Consider the following 21213-nt stretch of genomic DNA (forward strand, 5'->3'; position numbering starts at 1 on the left):
GCAACACCCACTGCATTTTGTTGCTGCCTCAGATTTACGAGATTCCGTAAACCTGAGGTAGCGCCAAAATCAAACGCCACCCTAATACTTTATTCCTCCTCGTTTTTTGCTTGTTCAATGAGTGCCACATTCAGCAGCATGCATAAAAAGAGCAGATTTGCCAGAAATTATTGTTTATGTGCAGGAAGGGACACCTTCCCGCACATAAACAATCACACTTCTCAACGCAGACACCCTTGCACGATGGTGCAAGGATGCCTACATTGGTGCGGACAGCTAAATTTAGCTCCAATGCAGGGGACAACGCAGGTGTGTGCTGTATCCAATTAAATATGATGCATCCCTGCGTGTGGCGCTGCAGCTTTTGGCGCTACATCACACTCAGATGTCTGCAGTTTTCACAACATGGTTCTGCCACCATGATAGTTGTGTCTGATGCAGGTCACATCACATATGTAAATGATGTGAATTGTGTGTGTGTAGCTGTTACCTTGACGATGTATGACATGCCTGTGCTAATGATGTAACACCTTTCAGGATACAGTTTCAGCACCCAATGCAGTGCCTTGTGTGTTCGGTTTTACACATGTAGGACTACGTAGCACAGGGTAGGGGGCTTCAGTTCTGTAATGTGTTGACAACTGTAATGTGCAGCTCAGACTGTGCCCCACCGTTCTTCTGCCAACATTGCATCAGTTGTACATGTTGGCACATAATAAATATGGGGGGGGCCCTTGTAACATCTGCTCAGGTCAGGTCTTACACCAGGACACATGAATGTAGATTTACCTAACCTCTGAATAGCAGGTTGGTAGTTTGCAGCCCCACTATGATATGGGCTACACCCTGACTCCATAATGAGTGGTCAAGCCATAATGTATCAGCAAGGGTGTTGAGGAGATAGATAGCATGCCCAGGCCCCCTTATGGCGAAGGAGACAGTAAATTCAGAAATGTAGAGGCACGTGATCCTCACAAGTTAGATGACACGAATGTTGATGAGGGTTGTATTTATTCCTATCAACTCTGGGCCCATTTGATTAACTATGGATTGCCATCACCTCACTGACATGTACATGATACTGGTGATGTCTAGTTGGTATTAGACATAGATGAGGATGAAGGCATTGTTGTGGAATGTGTGTGGGACTGCATGTGTTAGTTGCTGCTAGAGTGTAATTTAAATCTCTGTACAAAGTCCACCCAATGCTGATACTGATGCTTGCTTGTCCTCATAATTCAGCTGCCAACATGATTCATGAGCAGAATGCATGTTCATGAAGACGGCAGAACATCCTTGAGGTGGAAGCGGGATACCGCAGGGTGGGCAGGCATTTCAGGCATCAGAAAGCTTCCAGGGAATGGCGTGCCTTTCCACATCGAGGTCCAACAAAGCAGGCATCAAGGGACACAGGAGCCCGCACCTCAGGGATGCAGGGGGTCACAACTCAACGCCCTCAACTTCAGCACCATCTGTCAGCACATAGCCACAGGTACTGCCACCAGCAGCCGGTGTACCCAGTCAGTTTAAGCAGGATCTCAGGAGGGACCTGATGTAATCCTCAAGAGACTGGACAAATTGGAGGAGGACTTGGATGACAACCGGAGGATGTTAAAGTACATCAAGAAAAAAATCAAAAAGGAGAAAAAAATTACTTTAGGACTTTTGGACTACCTCTCAGTTCCTTTCCCTCCCTATTGAGGTTTTTTTCGTTTTAGGTTGGGTTTTAGATAGTTGGTATTAGGTTATCCTAGGGTAGGCATAAGTTAGGTTAAGTATGTTCGGGGGTGGGTTTTTATTATTATGGTTTTATTGGTAGGGGGTCATGTTGGGGTATAGGTATTTATGTAAAAAAAATATACGTTAGTACACTTGTAGTTTTAGTAATTGTTGTCCTACTTGTATCTTGTTTCGCAAGGGGGTGGGGAGACAATGTTTAGAGTGTGGTGTTCCATGTGTGAGATGAGTTTATATTAGGTTAGATAGATGTAGTTGTTTCATGAGTATAATTAGTATAGGTTAGCTTAGGATAGGGTAGGTTTTAGTTACTATATAGGGTGATGTTTTTATAACAAATCCTCTTTATTTTAGCATACATTTTGTGTCAGTTGCCTTAGTATCTGGGTGATCTCATGAGTGCACTGGGCAAATTGGGGGAATGGCCAATGGAATCCTTACTGTCCTGTAATCCCTAATTTACCATGTGTTTCCCCTATTGACGAAGGAGCTTTCACATTGGCTGCAACATCACGTCAACTGATCTATGCATTTGCCATCCAGTGTACCCAGCATTCACAATGTCTATGTGTACTTTGTCTTGGGTAGGTAGGTCTTTTAGTTCAGTTGTCAGTAGTTTTAATATTGTGAAGTGTGACACATTTGACAATACGCACAATTAGAACCGAATCCTGCAACACTGACAGGTGTTCATAACTGATGAGGTTAGCTACCTCTGAACCACACAAATGATTTGTTCTGGGGCTCCCCGCTGTCTATATTGACAATGAATTAGGTCTCATCTATTCCTGCCATATATCAGAAATAAATGATATATGCAAACATTTAAGTTTTTATACTCAGTTAATTGGTTGTATCGGACAACACCATCATACACCTTTCTCATGTTAGCATCCTTGTGTGTAGCTTGGTGTCCCACAGTCCTGAACTCATGTACTGCTATACTGTAATCACTTACATGGATTCACACAATTGAATCATTTAGCTGAGGAGATAGATCACAGATAACATAGACATGCTAAATGTGTACAAGGTATTTATATACAGGTGGAAGTGTGAAAGTGAATTATTTATAATGTCCTCCCCTGAGACCCCGTTATTGAAAGCCATGGATATGTGACACAATCAGAGTCCAGGGTTGAGGGACATGTCATGAGACATGCTTAGGAGTAGTGTTCATTAGTGGGGAAGAACAAAATTTGCCAATTGGTATGTCAGAGGCTATGACAGTAGACAGCAGACAAATCAGCAGTGGGTGGGTGAAGAGAGCACATTCCCTACTGTCACAACACTGGCATGATCTTAAGGCCAGAACTCAGGAGAATTGTCCATGTGGCACAGACTGCTGCTACCAGGTACTCTTCCTACTGAAAGTAATTTGTTCCACATCTACCTCCTTTGATGTTTTTGGTGCCTCTTGTGCCTTTGGTGGTGCCGTTGTAGAGGCAGAGGGGGCCACACACATTTCAGGGGATTAGGATGTGAAGCCTAAGTTCCCAGTAGCCTCCTTTTGTGGTAAGATGTAAGGCATCACTGCAGCAAGGAACTGCTGATTTTTCAATATAGCTGCAACATCACCGTGGTAGACAGCCATATCTTCCCTGAGGAAGGCCTCTTCCCGCTGAATGTAATCCAGCCTGTTGTCTGCTATGCTGCTGCCAGTTTGAGAGGGGAATTGTTGAGGCTCTCCCTCATGGCAGCAGCTATGTCCGTCGGGGTCTGCCGGAGTCCACACAGTGGGGAGGGTTTGCCGTGGATGGCAGCTGTGTTTTCATTAGGTGTTATGAGGCACATCCACAGTCCCTCCAGGCTGCCTGCCATGGTCTCCATCCCCACCCACCCCTGCTTAGCCAGCTCCTGCTGGACTCCTACCACTGTCTTCTGAATGCTGGTCTCTGGGTCCTCTGAGTCCAGGGCTGTGTCAATACTGGCAGGTGGTATATTTTGGTTGTTGAGTGGTTCATGTGGAGACCCAGCAACGCTGTGTGTCCTCCTTGCAACTGGAGGAGGTGTCTGGAGGGATCCTAGGACATCCTCGAAAGTCAGTTCATTGATGATTTTGAGCTTTTCATCCAGGTCATCCTTGAAATCCAGGACAGGCAGGTCGGCAGGAGGGAAGCCATCATTCTCTGCAATGAGATGGTGTAACATCAATGTTAGATTGTTGTGGCAGTAGACATAACACAATATGTATTTAGTAGTGGAGGCTCAGTGACTAGTTAAAGGCCCAAGGTTGTTATTGTACATTATGTGGCATATATTTTTAGCCCCAAGTGCCTCTGGAGGGTCACGTAAAGCTGTGGGCTGTTTTATATTTACTAGGTGACATTAAACCACTTATTGTGCCTTGACACCACCTTGTGCAAATCACTACTTCCCATGCAGCACTTTACGTGGAAGGGGCGTGCAATGGCTGTTGCTGTGGGCAGCCCACGCCAACACCCATTGCATTTAGACACAGCCCCAGATTTATGTGTTTTTGTAGACTTGAGGCTGCACTAATATCTAACACCACCCCAGGGGTGACATTAGCAGGTCCAATGTCGGCGTGTACTTTAATTTCTCATCATGTTTTCCTTTGTCAATGTGTGCTGCATTGCACTGTACACATGGACCAAGCAGATTGCCACATCGGTTTCTTGTGGTGCAGGAAGGTGCTCCTTCTTACACAACAATATTCTCCCCCTCAATGCAGCCTTCTTTACACTATGGTGCAAGTGATGTGGCATTGGTGCTTGAAAGCTAATTTACCACTGGCACAGGGGTAGTCACTGGGATGGCCCATATGCTTTTGATATTTAGTCAAGGCTGCATTTACTAAATTTCAGTGTGTAATTCTTCTTAATTTGGTATGCAGGCACCCACCGTTATTTCCACCTTGATCAGGGTCTTTATCTTGTTTGATGGTGGGATTGCAACTACTGCACACATGGGCCCTCATCACAAGTCTGGTGGTCCTATGATCACCAGACTTGCAGTGGCACTCGGACCACAGCCAACTGCAGCGGTCTTACCGGCACATTCGGACCATGGTGTAAGCACCACGATCGAATGGCCTGGCACGCGCCAGGTTGCCTCCAGCCTACGAGCTGGTGGTGCCACCAGTCTTTATCCTCCAGGCCAGCACAGCAATCAGCTCTGCCCTCCAGATTATAATCCCACATTCCCACCATTCATTGCATGGCAGTCCATCCACCATGCAAAGGCTGGTGGTAAAGCGGTGTGGGGTGCCCCTGGGTGCCCCTGCACTGCCCATGCACTTGTGGTGGGCAGTGCAGGGGCCCCATGGGCAACCCCTTTGCACTTTCCACTGCCAAATTTACAGGCAGTCATAAGTACACCCCAACATTCGTGCTTGCTCTATTACAAGTCAGCATCAATGTGTGGTGAGTTTATCACAGAGCTGGCAGCCCTAGACACGGTTTCCATCCACCGTCACAGACAGAATCTCGTAATACCTACCGCAAAAGGAAGACCGCTCTGGTGGTCTTTCTCACACAGGACTTTGACGGGCAGCCTCTGCCGGCGGCCAATTTCGTAATGGGCACCATAATGTTCACAGATATGCACCTTGTGTTGTGTTTCTTCTATTGTTTGCCCATTCCCATATGGGTAATATGGTTGTGTCTGAGTTGTTGTGGGTTCACCCTGTATGTGTTGTGTTCCATCGGTTGCAAACTTTAGTGCAGATTTTTCTCTTGTGGCACAGTTCAGGTCAGCAGCAGTATGTGTAACTCAACACTGCACCAGGTTAGTTACGAAGGGACGTGCCATGTTTACTGCGGTATGGGACAGCCCTGTAGTTCCCCCTGCAGATCCACTGATTTTTTTTTGCTCCCTGCACCGAGACAGGCATTGTTGCAGCATGAAATAGGAGTGGTTGCCTTGAGGGGTTGAAGTGCTCATGTGCAGGGTGGTTTCGTTTCCTGCACATGTACAATTCATGCTAGCTAAGGTGGCATTTCAATGTATGCTGCAAGATGAAACACATGTTTGACAATATGCAAGGGGTGATGTGATGGCACAGACACAGGCACAATATATACACGTCCCATCCAGCCAATGTGCTGCCTATTTACGTGGTGGAGTATAGCCCTGGTGATTGGCGTATATCCACGTTGTGTATATTTTGGGGGTCATAGCACAACCAAGGTGTGCGTACGTGTGTTGCTTGTATGGGGATGGGGCATCTGGATTCAGGGCACATTCCTTTAGAATGCATTGGGTGTCTGGAATTTGTAAAATTCCCATTAATTCCCCCATGCAACTTACCCTGTATTTGTGGTGGTGGTTGGTAGTCTGCCCTGTCCTGTCATTGAATTCCTGTGACCAGTTTTTCTGGGATGACTGCTGCAACCATTTCCTCAAGCTCATCCAAGTCCTCCTGTGGTGCAGGACTTCCACCTCCAGTCTGCAGTACTGCCTTTCTGTTCTTGGCCAATTTTTCCTTAGTTCCGCAATTGAAATCATGCCAGCGCTTCTTGCACTCAGTGACAGTTCTCTTCACCTCTGTCACACAGTTGATTTTGTCCACTATTTTCTGCCATATAGCCTCTCTCTTACCAATTGGCAATTTGGAAGTGACGAATAGCTGGGGTGGTGTTCCATCACCTCTCTGACAAGGAGGTTGTGCTCTTCCTCACTAAACCGACACTTGGGCTTATTCGGCACTAGCAGCTGCCAAGATTTTTGGTGCAAAACTGCGTTAGCGCAGTTTTGCATCAAAAAGTATAAATAGAACCTATAGTAAAGCTCAAAATTAATGTTTAAATGACCCATTTGAAACCACCAGTTGCTCAGGCCAGGTGTTAAAAGGAGGCACACCATTGTTTACAATGGTCGTAAATGGGCTTTGATGGATTAGCCTAAAAATGTATGACTCTAATCCTGCAAAGCTCGGAACTAGCGTAAAAACTTTTCACACTATTCCCATAGCTACCGCCACAGTGTGCCATATCTTAGATACGGCGCGCACGTGGTGGCATCAGGGAGGCTTTAAGGGGTGCAAAAGAGTGGCGCTGCACTGGGTGCAGTGCTGCGTTTCTAAAAATCAGGGCCTATGTCTCCCAAGTAAGGGCACAACGAGGAGAAATATCTTTATTTTGCCTAGTTATTTCTTCTTTCTATGTGTGCTGCATTTTGCACCACACATAGAAAGAGGAAAATGCCTCTCAGGATTGTTTTTGTGAAGGTAGGTGCCCCTTACTCCACATTAACAATCCTGCATGCAATGGAGGCACGGCGACAGAGAAGTGCAAAAGGACCGGTATGTGCCGTATGCCATACATACATTCCTGCCCTTTCCCTTTGACTCAGGGGAGCACAGCATGGTGACTTGCTGCCTGCCCTGCTCAAAAGACAATAAATATGGGCCCATGTCGCCTGACAATTTTTATGAGTCCAATATATATTTATTTAACTTTAAATTGCTCTTTGTGAGATACACTTCAAAGAAAACAAAATTTCTCGCCTGGCCAAGAACACTGCACTCAGTAAAACTCAGAACATGGTAAACTCTCAAAGAACATTTCTGCAAAAGTTTTTACCCGATGTGTTGTGATTAGTAGAAAATTATTGCCATGCGCACAGAAAATTATATCACTGTGCAGAAAAAAACTTTAAATAGGCAAAAGTGAAGGTGAATGGAAAACTATACAGGTGGATAAAAACTTTGCACATATGAATGTGTAGATACACTATTGTCCTTTTCACCATTAAAATACTGAAGAAGCAGTTTTACCAGCCCTATTAAGGAAAGCTCTTTAGACGGCCATATTGAATAATTTAAAAGAGATCATTGTATACAATTAAGTAAATTCATTTATTTTTTCCTCGAGAATTTCTTACTTATAGAATTAATCTGAAAGCGACAATCACACATACCGCGGAAATACTAATCAGCAGTAGTGACAACGAGAACTGAGAGCTAGTGATCCCGTAGATAGTTTTGTGGTCTAATGTGTAGAGAGGTGTCAAAGAAGCAAGTGCCTGATTGCCTCTCAGGTGCTTTGCAATAACTCATGTGGAAGGACAAGCTGTTAGTCATAAAGATAATTTTTTTCACAAATGTGTGTTAGTCCAGGTAATTCAGATGTTACTAGCACTAAGGCAATTTAAGATACAGCTACTCACGAAAAGAGATTTGAGAATCAGCACTGTAATTGTTTGGTTCACAAGAAGTCCTGTGATCACACAGGAGAATCCTTTCATATAAAATCTTAAACTTGCTGTTGAAGGTTTTGCAGACATTAGGCCTGATTTAGATCTCGGCGGAGGGGAAAACTTTCACGAATAATATTGCAATCCCATTAAATCTTACAGGGATCGTAATACGGCGGATGGGATATTGGTCACATTTTGTGATGAAGTATTCCCTCTGCCAGATCTAAATCAGAACCTTTGTCTTTTTCTTAGAGACTATGCAAAACAAGCAATTGATGTCCTTTTAGGATTTATCCTTCTAAACTAGAAGTGGTTGCAATTCCCTCTTCCCATTCCGTGGTACATGAATGCAACACTGTTGACAATTCTATATATTGCCTTCCCCCGATTGCAAAAAGGGAAGAATGTAGGCGAAATTCCATGCAAAATAAGAATTCCTGATTCTGCATAGTGAGAATGCACAGAAGCAGGAATTTCTGTGCAGCCCAGAACAGGACAATGTAATTACCTAAATGATTATTACATTAGGTTAGTTATAAAGGCAGTCCCCAACAGTGGTCTTCAAATCAACTTTACCAGTCAGTTGTGGATGGTGCCTGCCTCCTACAGCGCCAAGAGGATCCTGCTGGGGAAGATGTCTTGAAGTTCACTGGCTTTCATCTAGGCAATATATTGACTAAATTCAGTCAGCGTTAAAGTAAATACATTACCTTCCCCCTTTTTTCCACCCATGGAACATCGGATCAGCCCCAAATCTTCTTCACAGGAGGGAATAAACAGGCAAAATGTTGGTGTTTCATTACTACAAGGGCATTTCAACTACTTCTTTTATAAATGAATGCTCAAGTTTAATGTTACCTCCGTTTTATCCTCTCACCTAAGTACTTAGTATGGAATCAAATTATTTAGTTGTAGTGCATATATTGTACAAGGAAATCAATTCACCAAATTACCAAGGATTACGGAAATGTACATCCTCATGCTTTGCTCCCTCCCCGTTAATAGCACAGGGCTGCACTCCTGGCTCAATGTTTGCCTTTTTACAGTGTGCTACAGGAAGTAAACACGGTCCCTATAGCCCAGATTATTGTCTGTTCCTCCTACTGCCTTCTTGACTGCTGAGACCACCAATGGCAGGAGGAGGCGGTCGCTCATTTGCCTAGAGTGCTGCAAAACTGTGGAACAATCTCCCAGTTAAGTTCAGGTCTAATAGTAACTTTCTAAGCTTTAAAAAGCAATTAAAACACACCCGTTTGTATAAGGCCTGGCTAACATCCTATATAATGTAGGTTTTGTTCTTTTTTGTTCAGCACCAGGATGCCTGCTAGTTGGGTAGCTGTTTGCGCTTTAAAGAGTACTTAACATAACATATTATAACATAAGATTGTGTCCACTTAAGAACAAGACTAAGGTGGTCATTACAACCCTGGCAAACGGTGTTAAAGATGCGGTAATACCGCAAACAGTAAGACGGACAAAAAAAGGGAATTATGACCCTGGCGGAAACCGCCAACAAAGACAGCCACTTTAACACACCGCCCGCCACAGTGGTACAGACAAGCAGCGCGGCGGTCACCGCCAACAGACAGGCGGGAGACAATGTACCGCCCACAGTATCACAACAGGCCAATCCGCCACCTTTTCCGGGGCGGATTCACCGTGGATAAAAACACGGCGGAAACAGCTTTTGCTATAAGAAAACGCTCACCTTCTACACATCCCACGAGGAACGATGACTCCATGGAGCCGGAACTGCAAATACTACCTGCCCTTGTCTTTCTGCTCCTTCACGACCAACAGCGACGTAGGCGCAGAAGATACCGGTGAGTACTGCACTACGACACGGGGAGGGGGGAGGCAAAAGTTAGGGGGACACCCACCAAACACCCCCACTCCCACCCTCGCATAGTACAACATACACACCAATGCAGTCACAAAAAGAACAGTAACAACCCACAATCCCCCCGGAAGAATGCAAAGACAATGCGCATTTCTGGCAAACATTATAATGTGCCAATATACATGTCATACAAAAATATACAAATATATGTATTCCAAAATCACTCATATTTACATAAATAATCCGAGAAGTATTGCAGATGTACACAACAATGTCCGTGCACAAACAGTCCAAAAATGCATGCGCGAGGCCCACAATAGATACCTGACCAAAATCCGAGACAACACTGCCGGGGCATCAGATAGAAACACTACAGGCACCTCAGGGGGAATGGAAGTGGGGGCACCTCAGCCAGATGAATGCAAAGCCAGATCCACGAAGGGGCTCCATGCCCATTGATGTATCCTGGGGAGTGCAAAGCCACAGTCTCTCAAGTCTCTACAGTGGGTGGCTTGCCCACTGTTCAATCCTGGGGAGTGCAAAGCCACAGTCTCTCAAGTCTCTACAGTGGGTGGCTTGCCCACTGTACCATCCTGGGGAGTGCAAAGCCACAGTCTCTCAAGTCTCTACAGTGGGTGGCTTGCCCACTGTACCATCCTGGGGAGTGCAAAGCCACAGTCTCTCAAGTCGATGCAGGTCCATACTGGTACTGGGGGGTGACTGGTGCCCAGACTGGATGAGTCTCCCAGTGAAAGGTGGTGTCCTGTCACTGTCCCAGCTGCACATGGGATAAGGATGCCTGATGTGGTGGGCCATTCATTCCTACCCGGTGCATTGCCCTGTTCAGCTGTGCTTTGCCATGGCGGTCTCTGGACTGTTCAGTGGTGCTTTGCCATGTCGGTCTCTGGACTGTTCAGCGGTGCTTTGACATGGCGGTCTTTGCCCTGTTCAGCGGTGCTTTGCCACGGCGGTCTTTGCCCTGTTCAGCGGTGCTTTGCCATGGCGGTCTCTGGACTGTTCAGCGGTGCTTTGCCATGGCGGTTCTGGACTGTTCAGCGGTGCTTTGCCATGGCGGTCTCTGAACTGTTCAGCGGTGCTTTACCATGGCGGTTCTGGACTGTTCAGCGGTGCTTTGCCATGGCGGTCTTTGCCCTGTTCAGCAGTGCTTTGCCATGGTGGTCTCTGGACTGTTCAGCGGCGCTTTGACATGGTGGTCATTGCCCTGTTCAGCGGTGCTTTGCCATGGCGGTCTTTGCCCTGTTCAGTGGTGCTTTGCCATGGCGGTCTCTGGACTGTTCAGCGGTGCTTTGACATGGTGGTTCTGATACGGACATTGGTGTGTGGCATGACGATCTCCACACTGAACATTGGTGTGTGGCATGACGATCTCCATACTGGACATTGGTGTGTGGCATGACGATTTCCACACTGGACATTGGTGTGTGGCATGACGATCTCAACACTGGACATTGGTGTGTGGCATGACGATCTCCATACTGGACATTGGTGTGTGGCATGACGAACTCCATACTGGACATTGGTGTGTGGCATGACGATCTCCATACTGGACATTGGTGTGTGGCATGACGATTTCAACACTGGACATTGGTGTGTGGCATGACGATCTCCATACTGGACATTGGTGTGTGGCATGATGATTTCCACACTGGACATTGGTGTGTGGCATGACGATCTCCATACTGGACATTGGTGTGTGGCATGACGTTCCATCACTGCCCAGCGGGGCTGTGGCATCCTGGTCCCGCCTGGGCTGTGTCTTGTGCGGTGGTCTCAGGACCAGTGACGATACTTGGGCCCTCCTGGGCACTGACTCTGGCGGTGGGCTCTGGACCCGTTACGATACTTGGGCCCTCCTGGGCACTGACTCTGGCGGTGGGCTCTGGACCAGTGACGACGGTGCTGGCGGTTGTGTCTGGACCGTCGGAAATGATGGCGCACTTCTACGCCGTGACACTCACAACAGGCTGGGCAGACTTCCTCGGGACCTTCCCCATCTTTTTTGGAGTTACAGCTGACTCACCAATCGCCTTCGATCCCATTTCACTTGTTGTCCCACCAGGAGTCTTGACAAGGTCCCGTCGTCCACTCTCCAATTTCGGAGCCTTTACAGGGGGTGAGCTGCCAGTGCCTTGGCTCCGAGTCCTACTGCCTGCCCTGGTGGACGGTGCACTCCAAAAACATGTAACACGCACCACTGGTACTGGTGGCTTTTTGGCTGAGGCGCTACGATGGGACTGATGAATTGGAGGGGGGGTGGGGGCAAAAAGGTCAATTTGACAGAGGGACAGTTTCTGACGAACACTGGGATGGGTAGCTGGAGGGGGTCTGGGAGTGGAGGAAGAGGAGGTGGTTGTAGGAGGTGTCACTTTAGCTGTTTTGGGTGCAGGTGCAGGTACTGGAGGCTGCCGTGAGGTGGATGGATGTTGGGTAAGTGATTGCCGGCGTTTGGGTACTTTGGGAGGGGGCGTCACAGACACACTGGGAGAGGACACAGGGGACGTGTAAATGGCAGTGGAGGTGGTGAGTGCAGGTGAGCGGCGTGTGGTGCTGGGTGTCCTGGTGCGAGTCCTAGTGCCTGTAGATGTGGTGCATGCAGGTGTGTGTGTAGACGAGACTGGGAGGGAGGAGGGAAAAGAGGAGGAGGGGGACACAGTGGAGACAGTGGATGTTGCTGTGTCTGTATGGGAGTGATGCTTGTGTGAGTGCCTGTGGGATGTGTGGTGCCTATGTTTGCCTGAGCTACTTTTGGGTGTTGACTTGTGTGCATGCTGGTCTGTAGGTGTGCTTGGGATGGGCTGGGGTACAGGGGATTGGGTCTGGGTGGAGGAAGTTGGAGGGGGGAGGCTGGACACAGGGACAATTGCTGCCATCAGTGCTGAGGCCAGAGATTGCAGGGTTCGCTGAAGGACAGCCTGACCAGAATGAATGCCCTCCAGGAATGCATTACCGTGTTGCAACGCCCTTTCTACACCCTGGATGGCATTCACAATGGTAGACTGCCCAACAGTGAGTGACTTGAGGAGGTCAATGGCCTCCTCACTGAGGGCAGCAGGGGTGACTTGCGCAGGGCATGAGGTGTCTGGGGCGAAGGTGATGCCCACCCTCCTGGGTGAGTGTGCACGGGGCTGCTGGGAGGGCGGGGCTGGTAGGGGGGGTGGCGGCTGTACCTGTAGAAGTGGGGCGCACAGATGGTGGCGCCACCACAGGGGTGCTCACATCGGCGGACGAGTCTGTGTCGCTGGTTGGTGATCCGGTGGCCGACGTGAAGCTCCCCTCGCCCTCCGTCCCACTGGTGTATTCAGAGTCTGTGGTGTGGCCCTCCATGGCCATATGGGATGCAGCTCCCTCGTGCTCCGGCGCCACTGTACCTCCGCCTGTTGATGCTGATGTACAAAAGGACAGGGAGAGCAGGAAAAGGGGGGAGACAGAACAAAGAGAGTTTTAGTGCATGGCATACCGCTACCGTTGGCGGACAAGACAGACGCAGCAGCCCCATGCACAACGCCGCGCTCCTGCCCTCTGCACATGCAATTTCTGGGATATGGCCTACATGGCATTGGTGGAAATCTGCGCACATGGATGCCACAGGGGCAACTATACCTCAACTTGATAATTTAATCAGGTGGGGTAGAGTGCCACATGGCCTACATTACGGAGGGGCCTTGCCTACCTAACTCGCCCTGGCCTAGGGACACCCAGAGCCCACCTCCCCCACCCAGACACCTCCACTGCACGCAAAGTCCGCAGAATGAGAGTGTACTCACCCCCTTGTGTCTGCTGTGATGTCCTTAAGCGCCCATCCAACTCCGGGTAGGCCACCGCCAGGATCCAGAACATCAGGGGGGTCATGGTACGACTGGCACCCCTCCCACATTGGGAGGCCATCCCCAGCTGAGCCTCCGCTGTCTTCTTGCTGCAGCGGCAAATGTCCTCCCATCTCTTACGGCAGTGGGTGCCCCATCTCTGGTGGGCCCCCAGGGTCCGGACCTCCTTGGCGATGGCACGCCAAATGTCCCTCATCTGGTGGGCGCTGACCTACATAACATGCACAAGGAAAGAGGAACAGTCATTACCAACTGCACCATCAATGTGAGTGGCCCCCTCCCTACTCTGACCATGTGGCCCATTTCTTCCCATGCTTTACTGTAGTTTTACTGATGCCCCCTTCCCTCTTCCACCCAGCCCTGTCCACCCAGGCCTAGCCCCTACAACGTGCTCCCTGTGTACAAACCTGTTGGTCTGGAGGACCGTAGAGTAGCATGTACTGGGGGAGGACCCCATCCACAAGTTTCTCCAACTCTTGTCTAGTGAAGGCAGGGGCCCTTTCCCCTGACGCAGCAGCCATCGTCGCTTCCAGACCGAGGTCACAGCAGCACTAGCAGTGTAGGTCCTCTCCTGTCGAAGGTCAGGTATCTAGTGATTGAACAGATAGAAAATGGTGGTGACGTCCGCGGCGGTGACGTCCGCGGCGGGGTGCATCATCACCGCCGGCGCACCTGTTCATTGGCTCCTGGGACCCATAGGGTCCAATGTTAACCACTGCAGCATTGCGCCGCGGTCTACGACCGCCTACCGCGACGGTGTGCAACGCCAGCGCTGTTACCCCACAATCCCATTGTCACAGTTTAGAGGTCAGGCAGCCGCCATTTCAGGGGCCCACATGGATTAATTTTCAACTGCGTCACACATACTGAGGCCTACACTCAACACACATACAGGAAGGGATTTGTGTCTGCTGTAGTCTTGTGTGTAACTGTGGGTACATACCTGGAGGAATAGTGACTGGTTCTTCGCTGTTGTCCTTCTTAGGCACCGTCAGCTGGGACATATGAGAAGATGGCGGAATTCTCTGGTGTACCGACCGCTGGTGGACCTCTTGACAATGGAAGAGAGACATTTAATCGTGACCTACCGGTTTGACCGTGCTACAATCCAGGAACTATGTACCCAGTTGGAGCCAGACCTGATGTCACCAATCCGCCATCCGACTGGAATCCCCCCTGAGGTACAGGTGCTGTCAGTGCTCCATTTCCTTGCAAGTGGGTCATTTCAATCAACAGTGGCCATGGCATCAGGGATGTCCCAGCCTATGTTTTTCAACGTGTTGTCTGCCCTGCTGAAACACGTAAGGAGATACATCATATTCCCTCAGGTGGAGGATTTGCCTACAGTGAAAGGTGACTTCTATGCCCTTGGACATATCCCCAACGTCATAGGTGCCATTGATGGGACCCATGTAGCTCTGGTCCCCCCCCGCAGGACTGAACAGGTGTACAGGAAGAGTTATCATTGAATGAATGTCCAGATGGTCTGTTTGGCAGACCAGTACATCTCGCAGGTAAATGCTATGTTCCCTGGCTCAGTGCATGACGCCTACATCCTGCAGAATAGCAGCATCCCTGATATGATGGGTGAACTCCAGAGGCACCGTGTATGGCTATTGGGGGACTCTGGTTACCCCAACCTTTCCTGGCTATTGACCCCAGTGAGGAATCCCAGGGCAGAGGAACGCTACAATGAGGCCCATGGGCGGACTAGGAGGGGAATCGAACGCACCTTCGGCCTCCTTAAGGCCAGGTTCCGGTGCCTCCATATGACAGGTGGGTCCCTATTCTACTCACCAAAGAAGGTGTGCGACATCATCATCGCCTGCTCCATGCTCCATAACTTGGCATTGCGACGCCAGGTGCCTTTTCTGCAGGAGGATGATCCAGATGACGGTGTTGTGGCAGCTGTGGAGTCTGTGGAGCCTGTGGACAGTGATGAGGATGAAGCTGAGGAAGACGAAAACGACAACAGGGAGTCAGTCATACAGCAATATTTCCAGTGCCACTCAGGTGAGAACATTTTTATTTTTACCATTACATTAACTTTCACACATCTACCTCTATCCTGTACCTACATTTCACTCACTATTTGTTAATTGAGTTGTACTCTCCCATTTCAGTTTCACAAGTGTGGTAACCTACGTGTCAACTGTTTCCATCCTTGAAGGGCTTGTGATGTGTGACATAGGTATGTTAGCCTTCCAATGGGTAACTTATTATGAAACTGTAATTTGTAATACAGATTTACAAATCATAGACTGACTCCATTTGTTTTTAGTGTTTAAAGGGTGTTTATTTAAGTGCTCAAAAAATGAAGGGGGGTTGTAAACTGGTGATGGGTGATGGTGGAGGAATGTCCATGGCGGAGTCCAGTCTATTAGTCTCACAGGTACATTGCACATCTGGGCATTGGAAGTGGAGCTAGGTCAGTTCCGATTTGGACAGGGTAACAAAGTGGGACAGTGGGGGGACAATCAGGGTGGTCTTATTTCCTGGCGGGGGTCTTGCCATCTTGCTCTGTCCTGTTCCTGGATCTCAGGGCCTGCTTGCGTGGTGGTTGTCCGACTGCAGGGGATGGGGTGCTGGTGTGTTGGTCCTGTGGCGGGGCGTCCTGTCCACTAGCGCCGGCGGAGGTGGTGGGCATTTCATCGTCCTGGCTAGTGTCAGGGGCCCCTTGGAGTGCCACAGTGTCCCTCAAGGTCTTTTGAATGTCCGCCCCTACGATGGTGCCCAGGGTGGAGGCGATGGTCCTGAGCTCCTCCCTGAACCCCAAATATTGTTCATCCTGCAGACGCAGGGTCTCCTGCAACTTGTCCAGGACCGTGGCCATCGTCTCCTGGGAGTGGTGGTATGCTCCCATGATGGAGGAGAGGGCCTCGTTGAGAGTTGGTTCCCTTGGCCTGTCCTCCCTCTGTCGCACAGCAGCCCTCCCAGTTCCCCTGTGTTCCTGTGCCTCCGTCCCCTGGACCGTGTGCCCACTACCACTGCCCCCAGGTCCCTGTTGTTGTTGGGGTGGTGGGTTCGCCTGGGTGCCCTGTAGTGGTGGACACACCGCTGATTGACCTGTCCTGGGTAGGGAGGTTTGGGCCCGCTGGGTGGGTGCTGTGCTGGTGTTACCAGAGGGTGTAAGCTCGGTGTTGGGCTGTGGCTGGGCAAGGGGAACCGACTGTCCTGAGGCCCACGATGGTCCGGCCTGGTCATCAAGATCCAGTGGGGCAGAGCTGCTGTCATCACTGTGGGCCTCTTCTGGGGGTGGAGTGGTGTTGTCTGGACCCTCTGATGTGGTGACGTTCCTTTGGGTTCCTGCGGGGGTATAAGTACATGATTATTGCATGTGTGTGTTTCATGGAGTGCAATGGTTGGGTGTTCGTGAACCCCAGTGCAGGCATTCCTGTGTGGGGGCTTGTGTGCTGATGGTTGGGGGGTGTTGTGGGTCTGTGCATTGGGCATGCTTTGGTGATGGGTGTCCATGCTTAGTTATGTCATGCAGGTCTTGGGGTTGGGATGGGTGGTTGGTGTCATGGGTAGATAGGTGAGGATTTGGGGGGATAGGGGAGGGTGGATTGGTGGGGGGGTGTGATATTATGCAGGTAGGGTGGGGGGTATGATGGTTAAGATTAGACTTACCAGTGTCCGTTCCTCCAACGACTCCTCCGAGGCCCTCAGGATGCAAGATGGACAAGACTTGCTCCTCCCATGTTGTTAGTTGTGGGGGAAGAGGTGGGGGTCCGCCGCCAGTCCGCTGTACCGCGATGTGGTGCCTGGATACCGTGGAACGCACCTTCCCCCGTAGGTCGTTCCACCTCTTCCTGATGTCCTCCCTATTTCTTGGGTGCTGTCCCACAGCGTTGACCCTGTCCACTATTCTTTGCCATAGCTCCATCTTCCTGGCTATGGATGTGTGCTGTACCTGTGAGCCAAATAGCTGTGGCTCTACCCGGATGATTTCCTCCACCATGACCCTGAGCTCCTCCTCGGAGAAGCGGGGGTGTCTTTGGCGTGACATGGGGTGGTGTAGGTGATGTGTGGGGTGGTGTATGTGTTGATGAGTGTGGTGAGTGTAGTGGTATGTGGTGTTTTGTGCTTGGATGTTGCGTGGATGATGGTGTTGTGTGCCTCTGTGTGATGGGGTTGTCTGTTCTGTGCTGTCTCTCTGGCCTTCTCTCTGGATTTTTGGTAGTAGGGGTTTGTGGGTGATGTGGGTGTGTGTTTTATATAGTATTGGGTGTGTGGGAGTGGTGTGTGTGTATGTGTGTCAGGTGTGTGTATTTCAAATTGTCCAATGTGGCGGTGTTTTGGAGATGTGTGTATATTTTGAGGGCGGAGGTGTGTACCGCCAATGGAATATCGCGGTTGAAAGACCGCCGCGTGGATTCGTGGGTCGTAATGGCATGGGCGTGTTTCTGTTGGCGTGGAGGTGGAGGATGTGTTTCCGCCAGTTTCTCGCTGACCTTTGGTGTGGCGGTATTGTGTGGGTGTCTGAATTTCGGCGGATTCCGTGATGTGTGTCATAATAGCTGTGGCGGTCTACCGCGGCCGCGGCAGTGTATTGGTGGTCTTCTGCACGGCGGTAAGCGCCTTATACCGCCAATGTTGTAATGACCCCCTAAGTTTTAGTATGGTTCAGCAGAAATGTAAAGTGTACAACATGGAATACCAAACGTTTAGCTCATTTAAAATGTGTGTAAGTCTGCTATGATACTAAGGCCCTTATTTATAATTTTTTAGCGCCACATGTGCATCGTTTTTTGATGCAAAATCGGCGCAAACTTACAAAACACAATTGTATTTTGTACGTTTGCGCCGATTTTGCGTAAAAAACAATGCACATGTGGCACTAAAAAAGTATCAATATGGGCCTAAGAGTTTAGTGATCCTCAAGCAGGTGCACAAACAGTATTGTAAATGGTTAACAATATGTGATGGAGAACATCAAGGCACATATGAGCATTAGCACTTTCACAGTAAATGTATAGACACAGGAGATGAATTCCCTTTCTCACAGCCTTCTAGTGCAAATAATTGTAATCGAGTTGAAGAATGTTTCTAAAAGCCATCATAGCGTTACACCCAGCAATTGTCACTGCGAAAGAATTCAATACTAGCTTAGCGTGGTAGAGCTGTTTGATCATTTCAGTTTCAGTTTCACTTACCAAAACTTTGGAAAATGTTTTTAAGTGTCTAACATTATTGATTTACCTATTTGCTTCAGCTTTCATATTCTCAAATATTATTATAAGTACTGTCACAGTTGAAAAGTGATGTTCAATTCTACAGTGACAAGAAAGTTCATTCCACAGGTATTGATCGCTACAAGCACTGATACTCCTATCACCTCAGGGTCAGTGGAAATAGACATCAGCCGCTCTCTACACATGACCATTGAAATATCACTTGGGTATTTACATTTGTCGATTGACTGTTGGGATGCAAGGTTAGTACTTTAAAGCTAAAGATATGCATTGATAGTAACATCGCTATTCATGGCCTTTGTTAGCACAATTTTGCTGTGAATAACGGGGTTTACAAAATGTGATGATTCTCGGGTTACAGTCTCAAAAATATGAAAATCCGAGTCAGCCATCCTGGGTATCAAGCCTGTGAACTGCAAGTAAAAACACAGATCTAAATTGTGACCATTTAACTTAGTAATGTTTCTTATCATGAAATTGAAGCTTCAAGATGTCAAATGTTCACAACTGTTGTGAAATATTTATATATGCGATGTCTTTAAGTAGAAATACCATGTGCTAGTGGCGCTGTAATGATGTGCATTTGAAGAGAAAATGCAACAATTACATAAGGGCTGGTTCTAGGCATATTTAAAATAACCTTTAACACATAGTACATCTCACAAGAATATTCATGCTGATGCAAATCAGGATGCTACAAAGTTTTTTTCAGACATGGTTTATTAAACATCAAAGTAAATATCTCAAAGAAATGTCAAATTTGCAATGTGTACAACTCACAGTATGTATTACATATATTTTGTCTTTAATATATTTAATAATGCCCCACAATATTAACCAGTGTGTGTATTCCTAAATCTAAAAACAAAGTAACAATCAAGACAGGACACTAATTAAAGGCTGACAGAAATAACAATTAAGATTTTCTGAAGGGGCTATGTATGTAAAAGTAAAAAAAAGTTATCTTCTCCAATGGTGCATCAACAACAATTAGTGGCAACACCCCTGCCTTTGGTGAGATGTGTGCATTTTGGAAGCCAAAAAGTTCCTCTTATGAAGGATTATTAGGATTTCAATCCCACAATATCCTTAAGTTTGGTCATGGCTCATTGAATTTTAGGTTCATATTCAATAATGTCCTTTTGTTTCTATTGGGTCTTGTAGGCTTTTGGATTTCAGAATGTTCCTTTGTTGGATAATGAATGGTGGTATTCCAGAATGCCCATTTGTTTGAAAAAACCTGCTTGGGTGTTCAATTGCAAAAGGACCCTTGGTTTGACAGTGATTGGTTGAGGCCCCTTTATTGATGGGGTCTCAATGGGTGTTGAACGTCACCATTTTTTTGTTTGATGATGCCTGAATGGGATTTTAGAATTTTGGTCAATTCAGAGATGTGTCACCATGGCATATACAAAGCTTAGAATTTGTTTCTAAAACTAATAGATTGTTGGTTGGTGTTGAAGGAGCGGATATGCTAATTAAGGACATTTACTAATGATTAATGTGTGATTATTATTGAGAAAATAACATGAATAATCGAAAATTTGCCCACGGGGAGTGGTCACCATGTGTATTAACAGATGTTCAATAATGAGAAGACCTATATAAAACATATTAATATATCATAACTGGATGTATAAGCTATGTTTTATGTTAATCCATGTTCTAAAATTAGCTCGACCAAAGGCCTGGTTTCGCTGGGACCTGCTTGCTCATAACATGGAGACTTCGAAAAACCTTGCGAGGACTGGTAACTGGGAGAAAGGACCTCGAACTGTCCAGAGCTCAGTCGGCTCTGCTAGAACGTTCTGCAATGTACCAGTGGACAGGCGATGATGAAGACAATTTGATACAATTATGTGTAGTTAGGCTAAATGTACTTTCCCAGGACTCGAACAATAGAGGCACTGACTAAAGACTATGGGCCTCATTACGAGTTTGCCGGAGAGGATTATGTTGTCCCAAACGTGACGGATAGCCCCTCCTCCGTTTTACAAGTTCCATAGCATATAATGGATCTTGTAATACGGCGGGCGCTATAGCCATCACATTTGGGACGGAGTAATACCATCCACCAAACTCATAATAAGCCCCTATGTATGCAACAATTTTGTTACCTGAAGAGCCGGGTGATGTTCTCATCACAAGAAGGACCAATCAAATTTAGGGGGCTTGAAGCCCATGCAGAAATAGAGATTTGGTAAAAAAAACTATAGGTTAGAGTCATAACTTCCGACGAGACTGACCAATTAGCAATTAGTGGGACGGACTGGGAGACCCTAATAAAAAGTCATGACAAGGGGAGCGGAATCAGAACTGCAAGGAGAAAGTTGATGACGCCAGGAGACGCTGTCCGAAGTGCTGATAATTGGGTTTATACTCTGTGAGCCTGATCCGGAGCTGACCACTGATGACCTGGGGATGAACACTGACT

This window comes from Pleurodeles waltl, chromosome 3_1, assembly GCF_031143425.1.
Source record: "Pleurodeles waltl isolate 20211129_DDA chromosome 3_1, aPleWal1.hap1.20221129, whole genome shotgun sequence".
NCBI lineage: Eukaryota > Metazoa > Chordata > Amphibia > Caudata > Salamandridae > Pleurodeles > Pleurodeles waltl.